This window comes from Aedes aegypti, chromosome 2 (assembly GCF_002204515.2).
Source record: "Aedes aegypti strain LVP_AGWG chromosome 2, AaegL5.0 Primary Assembly, whole genome shotgun sequence".
Taxonomy (NCBI): Eukaryota; Metazoa; Arthropoda; class Insecta; order Diptera; family Culicidae; genus Aedes; species Aedes aegypti.
Genome location: NC_035108.1, coordinates 284955994 through 284965675, shown reverse-complemented (window position 1 = coordinate 284965675; position 9682 = coordinate 284955994).

The following is a 9682-nucleotide window of genomic DNA, read 5'->3' as shown; positions in this document are numbered from 1 at the left end:
ATTGCCGACCTGCGTACAAGCTGCTTTCGGGCTAGGAGAATGATGCAGAGAGCCCGCAACGACGCTGAAAGAGCAGATCGAAGACCAGCGTACAAGGCGGCGAAAACCGCTCTCAACAAGGAAATTCGGCTCAGCAAGAAAGCCTGTCTGGAGGAGCTCTGTCGCAACGCCAATTCAAACCCGTGGGGTGACGCCTACAGAGTTGCAATGGCGAAGTTGAAGGGCCCAGCTGTACCACCCGATAGGTGTCCGGAGAAGATGAAGACCATCATTGAAGCGCTATTCCCCCGGCACGAACCGACGAGCTGGCCGTCCACACCTTACGGAGCTCAGGATAACGACGAAGAAGAAGCCCAGGTAACGAATGATGAGCTGATCGCGGTGGCGAAAGCCTTAAAAACCAGGAAGGCTCCGGGACCAGACGGTATCCCCAACGTAGCTCTGCAAGCAGCAATCCAAGAAAACCCAGATATGTTCAGGATCGTACTGCAAAAATGTATCGAGGAGGGTAACTTCCCCGACATTTGGAAGCGACAAAAGCTGGTGCTGCTGCCTAAACCAGGCAAGCCTCCTGGAGATCCTTCAGCATATAGACCGATATGTCTGCTGGACACAGTTGGCAAAGTGCTGGAGCGAGTAATCCTAAACAGGCTTACGAAATACACGGAGGGAGAAAACGGCCTGTGTGACATGCAGTTCGGCTTTCGGAAAGGTAGATCAACCGTTGATGCCATCCGAACGGTCGTGGAAGCTATGGATACGGCGCGGAAGCAAAAGAGGAGAGGAAATCGGTACTGCGGTGTGGTCACTCTAGACGTAAAAAATGCCTTCAACAGTGCCAGTTGGGCTGCGATCGCCGAATCGCTGCACAGATTGGAGGTCCCCGAGTATCTTTGTAAGATTTTGAGGAGCTACTTTCAAAATCGTACACTGATCTACGAAACAGACGCTGGGAAAAGGTGCACGACAGTCACAGCGGGCGTCCCACAGGGTTCTATTCTTGGCCCGACTCTCTGGAACGCTATGTATGATGGAGTGTTGAAGCTGAGCTTCCCCCGGGGTGTGAAGATCGTCGGCTTCGCGGATGACGTGGTGCTCGTAGTCATCGGCGAATCACTAGAGGAAGTAGAGATACTTGCTACCGAAGCAGTAGACGCCGTGGAAGAATGGATGCGAGGGAAGAAGCTTGTGTTAGCCCATCACAAAACCGAAGTTGTGATGATAAGCAACCGAAAGGCAGTGCAGAAGGCGAGAATCTCGGTTGGACAGTGTACCATCGACTCAAAGCGGGAAGTCAGACACCTGGGAGTGATGATCGATGATCGGCTGAGCTTCAACAGCCATGTCGATTATGCATGTGAGAGGGCCGTGAAGGTGATATCAGCTCTATCCCGGATCATGCCCAACAACTCAGCGATCAGCAGCAGCAAGAAGCGACTACTGGCGAGCGTGTCGACGTCGGTACTCAGATACGCTGGTCCCGTGTGGGTGACAGCACTGCAGACGAAGAGGAACCGCTCCCGGCTGAACAGTACGTTCAGACTGATGGCCATGCGTGTGGCGAGCGCGTATCGTACGATATCATCTGAGGCAGCCTGTGTGATTGCAGGATTGATCCCTATAAGCCTTCAACTCGAAGAGGACAGCGAGTGCTACAGGGACCGACGCACGCGGGGAATTCGGAAAAGAGCCCGGGATGAAACCATGAGGAAATGGCAACAGCAATGGGATAGCGCTGAGAACGGTAGATGGACCCACCGTCTAATTCCGTGCCTGTCGACGTGGGTAAACAGAAAACACGGAGAGGTGAATTTCCACTTGACGCAGTTTTTGTCTGGCCATGGCTGTTTCAAGAAATACCTCAATAGGTTTGGACACGCAAGATCGCCGTTATGCACCGGGTGCGGCGATGTTGACGAAACCCCTGAGCACGTGGTCTTCGAATGTCCGCGCTTCGAGCATGAGCGAGCCGAGATGACATCCGTCGTCGGCAATGACGTTAATGTGCACAATATCGTCCAACGAATGTGTGCCGACGAAGAGAAATGGGACGCGGTAAACAGAACTATCGTTCAGATGATGTCTCTTTTACAACGAAGATGGCGAGAGGAGCAGCGGCACTCTACACAGCGGACAGCACATGGCTCTGAATCGTTGGGGCAGCCGGAATCGTCGGACCGACCTTGGCGCTTGACAAGTCAGCCTGTTGAAGAGAGCATATGAAGGAGACCAACGGGCGCGACCGGAGTAGGCTAGATCCTCCGCCGGGGACTAGACCGAGTAGAGCGGGCGTAGCGTAATATCGGTAATAAGTCGTCAAGGCGCCTGCAAACCGGAAGTCATCCTCCAACCGGAATTGCAGGACCGACCTCGGCACTTACCGACCAACATCGCGTCGGAGTAGGCTATGTCCTTCCGCCGGGGACTAGCCGAGAAGATCGCGAAACAGCTCCGGCAAATGGTAGTCGGGGCGCCTGTGAACCGGAAGTTTCCCACCACCGGAATCGCAGGACCGACCTCGGCATCAGCCCGGTCAGCTTCGGAGTAGGTTAAGTTCACCGTCGGGGACTAACTGAGTAGAACGCGTAGTTGCACCGGCAAATGGTCGTCGGGGCGCCTGTGAACCGGAAGTTTCCCTCCACCGGAATCGCAGAACCGACCTCGGCATCAGCCCGGAAAGCATCGGTTCGGGAGATCTTCCGCCGTCGGGGAAATCTTCGTCGGAGTAGGATAGATCCACCGTCGGGGACTATTCTGAGTAGTCCGTAGCGAGTCACCGGCTTAAGTCGTCGGGGCACCAGTGAACCGGAAGCCATCCTCCAACCGGAATCGCTGGATCGACCTCGGCACTTCACCGGTCAGCAGCAGTGATGCGGGAACAAACGCGTAACGTTATCGGTTTCGGGAGACATTCCTACGTTAGGAACTCTCCGCTGGAGTAGGCTAGCTCCACCGTCGGGGACTATGCCGAGTAGCGATCGTGACAACCACCAGTTTTGGGTCGTCGGGGCGCCAGTGAACCGGAAGCTACCCTCCAACCGGAATCGCTGGACCGACCTCGGCATCCAACTGGTCCAACCTGGAGAACTCGAGAATCGGCGGATTAACAGCAGGCGCAACAGTTGCGCAGGGCTCTGGCGAGATGTCAGCCCCAAACACGTCGCAGCAGAGCAACGAAGCGTAGCAATGACAGAAGCGGTAGTAGAAACATGGCCCTGGCGCGATGCCAGCAGTACGAAGAGAGCAAGGGAAGTACAGGAGCGTAAGAAGGAGCAGTGCAGTGCTTAGCACAATAGCCTCCCCCATGAAGTAATGCCAAGAGGCAGTTCCGGGGGGAATGGCTCGTGGGCGAAGGTGGACTTTAGTCGGTATAAAGGAGTCCGACACTCTGGCGCACGATGGACGAATTCGATATGACTAGCCTCCATATCGAACGTGAAACGCTGGGTTAGTTCGTAAATGTAATTTACCACCTTCTAAAACTAAAAAAAAAAAAAAAAAAAAAAAAAAAAAAAAAAAAAAAAAAAAAAAAAAAAACACGGACATGTGCTGGGTTGCAAAATGGTGAGTCGACAACCAGGAAGGAGCGTCCAACATAGCTCTGGTCCTCACAAGCCCCTACCTCACGCTTCCACGGGTCTAACGATGACAAAGACCGCCAGCAAAGGGTTGCGTACTTAGCTGGTAGTGCAACCTGGGCACTGTTGTCCTTCTGACATCAGCTAGAGTGAGGAGGTGCCAGGTGGGAGCTTGGGATTTTTACCCTTCCCAAGCGAAACTTGTACATACAGCCGTATGGAATACCACCTTTAGTACTTCCTTCGGGAGGTAGCCGAGCGTCTGGTCCATCTGACCGGGGGCTCAAGCACGGTCTACCTGGGATGTGGCGGGGGTTCATCAGTGGGCTCTGGTGAATCTCTACAAAAAACCACATATCTGCAAGTAACCCTGAACAAGCGACCTGGTACCGCTTTCAAAGTGCCTTAGCCCAACCATTGGAGTGCCAACCGGCACATTAGGATCGATGCCAGTAAGATCCTAATTACGGCATACTGGCTGCAAGGACAAGGACAAGGTTAAGGACTGTATCAACACGACGCTATAGAGCTGACAATCGCTCTATTCCACTTCCTTAGTAAGAATGGGTGACACTATTCTGAAACGGCAGGTGGGCTAATGGAACGGTTGTCCCCGTCCCGTTAAAACCGTGGCAGGCCTCCTAGTACGTTCAAAGCTCGCCACCTTAGCTGGTGGAAGTAGGCTCAGATGGATATTCCTGACTAGCGTCGATCTGGCTCTGAACCCGGTACCCCATGAAGGACCGTGTCAGCCCTCGCGTGGACCTCACTGCAAGCAAAGATACCCACGGGATCACAAGGACGACTACTTACGACGGGTGGAGATAGCGGCTTGGAGGGGGGACCCTTAAGCATGGAAGTGAATAACATCAATGTAGGTGAAGCAGCGAATCCGTTCGCAAAAAGTGGCTTGCCGAGGTCGCCACCGAAGCAAGGCCAACAGCAGGAGCTGGAACAGCAGCAGCTGGAACACCAGCATGGCGAAGATGAGCTGCACGAGCAGCGAACACGTGAACAGGAGCGGCGGGATAAGTCGCAAAGTGAGCAGGAGCAGCGTGAGAGACAGCAGCAACATCAGCTGCAAAGTGCGTGGAAGTTACCCCCGAGCCAATCGAAGGTGGAAGCGGCGAAAACCGTCGTAGATGAGCTTCGGGAATTCGTCGATAAGAGGCACAACGTGCACAAAGACATCAAGGACCTCGTGGCAAGGATTCAAGGAACCCTCGGATCCGCCGTGAAGGACTGGAGGAAAGTGATGCAGAGGATTGATGCTGTTGAAACCGAGTTAGCGGCGACCAAAAAGGCCCTGGCAGCTGCGGTAGTGCAGCCGGCAAAAACCGGCATAGCCCCTCGGAAAGATAGCAAGGGGAAAGAAAGGTCAGCGGGAATAGGAACTACGCCAAGTTTCACCCCTAAAAGACATAGGTCGTCACCAGGAGACGAAAGACAGGCTGTACCCAAGAAGCCGAAAAATGCAAATCCAAAACCGGCGGATGAAGTGCTCAGTGGGGGACCCGGTGATATCCCATGGCAAGAGGTCCGGAACAAGAAGAAGAGAGGCAAACAGGAGAATGCCAGAAAGCAAAGGCCAATCAGGAAGAAGGCAAAATGCGAAGCTGTTGTCGTCAAAACTAGCGAGGACACTTATGCTGAAGTCTTGCGGGCCATGAGGACGGACCCTCAACTAAAGGAGTTTGGTGCCGACGTTCAGAAGATCAGACGCACCCAGACGGGAGACATGCTCATCGAGCTAAAAAAAAGACTCGGTGAACAAAAGCTCAACATACAAAGAGCTAACCGAGAGAGTCATGGGCGAAAAGGTGCAGGTGAAAGCCATGTGCCCTGAAGTGACACTCCAATTGCGGGATCTGGATTGGATCACCACCGAAGAGGAAGTGAGGACCGCCATAAAGGAACAGTGCGATCTGGAAACGGTGCAGATGACAGTACGGCTAAGAAGAGCACCGCTTGGTACACAGGCGGCGTCGATAAAGCTCCCAGTAGACGCAGCCAACAAAGCGCTGGAAGTCGGGAAAATTCGGGTCGGTTGTTCAGTATGTCCACTGAAGATCTCCCAGAGACCGGAGGGATGCTACAGGTGCCTGGAATACGGCCACCTGGCACGAAACTGCGAAGGACCAGACAGAAGTAAGCTCTGTAGATGGTGTGGCGACGAAGGTCACAAGGCGCAGGATTGCAACAATAAGCAAAGGTGCCTGATTTGCAAGGACAAAAGTCGCAACAGACACGCGACGGGAGGCCCTAAGTGCCCGGCCTTCAAGCAAGCGAGAAATTCTAAACCGCAGTGGAGGTAACTCAGCTAAACCTCAACCACTGTGACACAGCGCAACAGCTGCTGTGGAAGTCCGTATCGGAATCGAAGTGCGACGTAGCTATCCTTGCCGAGCCGTATCGAGTACCAGCTGGAAACGGTAACTGGATCGCTGATAAGGCGAAGACAGCGGCAATCTGGACGATGGGGAGGTATCCTATCCAGGAAATAGTGTTCCAGGCGGACGAAGGCTTCGTTATTGCAAAGGTTAACGATGTGTACGTGTGCAGCTGCTACGCACCCCCCCGCTGGACATTGGACCAGTTCAACGAGATGCTGGACGAGCTAACCGATAAGCTAGCCGACCGGAGACCAGTCGTCATCGCTGGCGACTTCAATGCTTGGGCAGTTGAGTGGGGCAGCCGTCTCACCAACCCAAGAGGGCGTAGTCTACTAGAAGCGCTGGCAAGGCTGGACGTAGACTTGGGTAACGAAGGAACAACCAGCACCTACCGTAGAGATGGCCGGGAATCAATAATCGACATCACTTTCTGTAGTCCTGTGTTGTCGGGAAGCCTGAACTGGAGAGTCTGCGATGGGTACACCCATAGCGATCATCAGGAGGTCCGGTATAGAATTGGTGGAAGAACACAATGCTCACAGAGAGCGAGTACACCTCAGGAGCAGATGTGGAAAACGAAAGTTTTAACGAAGAGCTTTTCGTGGAAGCCCTCAGAAGAGAAGAGCAGGTTCTGAACTTGAGATCGGAGGAGTTAACGGCTGCGATGGTACGAGCATGCGACATTGCCATGCGACGGAAGGTCGAGCCGAAATACAGACGTCGTCCGGTATACTGGTGGAATGAGACACTTGGCAACCTCCGCAAAAGATGTCTCCAAGCCAGGAGACGGATGCAAAGAGCCAAAACCGATGGTGAGAGGGAAGAGCGAAGAGTAACATTGAGGGCGGCGAAAGCCGATCTGAAAAGAGAAATTTCGCTGAGCAAGAGAACGTGCTTCAAGGAGTTGTGTCGCGATGCCAATGCAAATCCGTGGGGAGATGCATACAGGGTGGCGATGGCCAAGATCAGTGGTCCAGCCGTACCCGCTGAAACATGCCCAGAGAAGTTGCAGATTATCGTCGACGGGTTGTTCCCACAACACGCGCCAACGGTCTGGCCACCGACACCGTATGGCCAGGAAGGTGAAGAAAGAGCAATCATTACCAATGAGGAGCTCATAGAGGCGGCCAAGAAAATGAAGCCGAAGAAAGCGCCTGGCCCAGATGGTATTCCCAACGTAGCGTTGAAAGCAGCTATCACGGCCAACCCAGATATGTTCCGGACATCACTCCAGATCTGCTTAGATGAGGGACATTTCCCAGCACAGTGGAAAAGGCAAAAACTGGTTCTGTTACCGAAACCGGGTAAGCCCCCCGGTGATCCAGGCTCGTTTCGGCCGATATGTTTGCTCGACACACTCGGAAAGCTGTTGGAGAGGATCATCCTCAATAGACTGATGGCGTTCACTGAGGGAGAGCGTGGACTGTCGGAGTGGCAGTTTGGATTCCGGAAAGGAAGGTCAACGGTAGATGCCATCAAAACAGTGATTGACACAGCCGACAAAGCAAGGACAAAAAAACGTAGAGGTAACCGTTACTGTGCTGTCGTGACGATAGATGTGAGAAACGCCTTTAACAGTGCAAGCTGGGAAGCCATTGCTGTGGCGTTACATAAAATGAAGGTTCCGGATTATCTGTGCAAGATACTAGGAAGCTACTTCGAAAACCGGGTCTTGAGCTACAGCACTAGCGAAGGACAGAAGTCGAGGTCGGTAAATGCGGGAGTTCCACAGGGCTCTATCCTGGGTCCAACGTTGTGGAATGCTATGTACGACGGAGTGCTGACGCTTAGGCTGCCAACAGGCGTCAAAATCGTTGGATTTGCAGACGACATCACGCTTGTGGTCATTGGTGACTCACTGGAAAGGGTGGAGGTTCTCGCTACAGAAGCAGTGGACGCAGTCGAAAACTGGATGTACGAGAAGAAACTGGTGATAGCCCACCAAAAAACGGAGCTGTTGCTTATCAGCAACCGAAAAGTGGTGCAGAAGGCTGAGATTACAGTGGGAGAACACACCATAGCCTCAAAGCGGGAGCTAAAACACCTCGGCGTAATGATCGACGATCGGCTGAACTTCAACTGCCATGTCGATTACGCGTGCGAGAAAGCAGCAAGGGCAGTCACAGCGCTGTCCAGGATCATGCCGAATAACTCGGCGATTTGCAGCAGTAAGCGGAGGCTATTGTCTAGCGTGGCTACGTCGATCCTGAGGTACGCTAGCCCGGCGTGGGGAACCGCAATGAAGACGAAGAGGAACCGAGTCAAGCTTAGCAGCACGTATAGGCTGATGGCCATGCGGGTAGCGAGTGCCTACCGAACCATATCTTCGGAGGCAGTATGCGTGATTGCCGGAATGGTCCCTATCGGCTACGTTTTGGAAGAGGATAAGGAGTGCTACGAAGCTAGTAGTACTAGAGGAGCCCGGAAGATTGCCCGAGCCGACACGATGGTGAAATGGCAACGCGAGTGGGATACCGCTGAGAAGGGAAGGTGGACTTATCGCCTTATTCCAAATCTGGCGAAATGGGTGAGCAGATCCCATGGAGAAGTCAACTTCCACTTGACGCAGTTCTTGTCAGGTCACGGCTGCTTCAAGAAATATCTGCACAGGTTCGGCCACGCAGAGTCGCCGCTCTGCGCTGAGTGCCCAGTCGTAGAGGAGTCGCCGGAACACGTCATTTTCGAGTGTCCACGTTTTGCTGCGGAACGTAGCGAGATGACAGCGGTCTGCGGTGCTGACGTAACCGTAGACAACGTAGTGGATAGAATGTGTAGCGATGAGGTGATGTGGAACGCGGTGAACATGGCGGTGACGAAAATAATGTCATTGCTTCAGCGGAAGTGGAGGGAGGAACAAGCCGGTGAACCGGAAGTCAGTCTCCAACCGGAATCGCCGAACCGACCTCGGCACCCAACCGGTAGGTAAGCTTGATCCACCGTCGGGGACAAGACCGAGTAGATCGTGGAAAAGCCCCGGAAATTGTAGGCTTCGTGGCCGTGCGGTTAGCGGCGTCAGTCGTTTAGGCATATTGTGCCATGAAGTGTGGGTTCGATTCCCACTCCAGTCGGTGGAAACTTTTCGTCAAACGAAAAATTCATCATTGGGCTACTGGGTGTTTCGTGTTGTCCGTTGCCTAATGTTTGTGATTGTTCAGTCTGTGCAGCCTTGAGCTGAAGACGGTGTAAATTGTCTTGCCAAATTGGTCGTCAGGGCACCTGTGAACCGGAAGTCATCCACCAACCGGAATCGCAGGATCGACCTTGGCACCTATCCGGGCAGCATCGGTACCGGAAGAACTTCCACCTCCGGGGAAGTCTTCGTCGGGGTAGGGTAGATTCACCGCCGGGGACTATCCGAATAGTGCGCGAGAACCTGGAGTGCTAAATGGCATGCGTCCAGCACCGAGAGAACTTCCTTCGTCAGGGAGTTTCTGGCACCCATGGTATCGGGAGCCGAATGGCTGAATATGGCATGTTTAGATCACAAACAAGGAATACTAACAAATTATTAATGGGAGCCGAAGGGCTCAGCATGGCATGGATTAGGAACTAACAAATTAATGATGGAGCCGAAGGGCTTAATGAAGGGTGCGCGTAGCATGTGTCGCCTCTTCTTCGAAGTAATACCGCAAGGTGGTGCCGGAGAAGAATTCTTTACGGTGACGGTGTACCTAGGAGACTGTTTTTTAGTGGGTAGGCGCCCCATTGCGA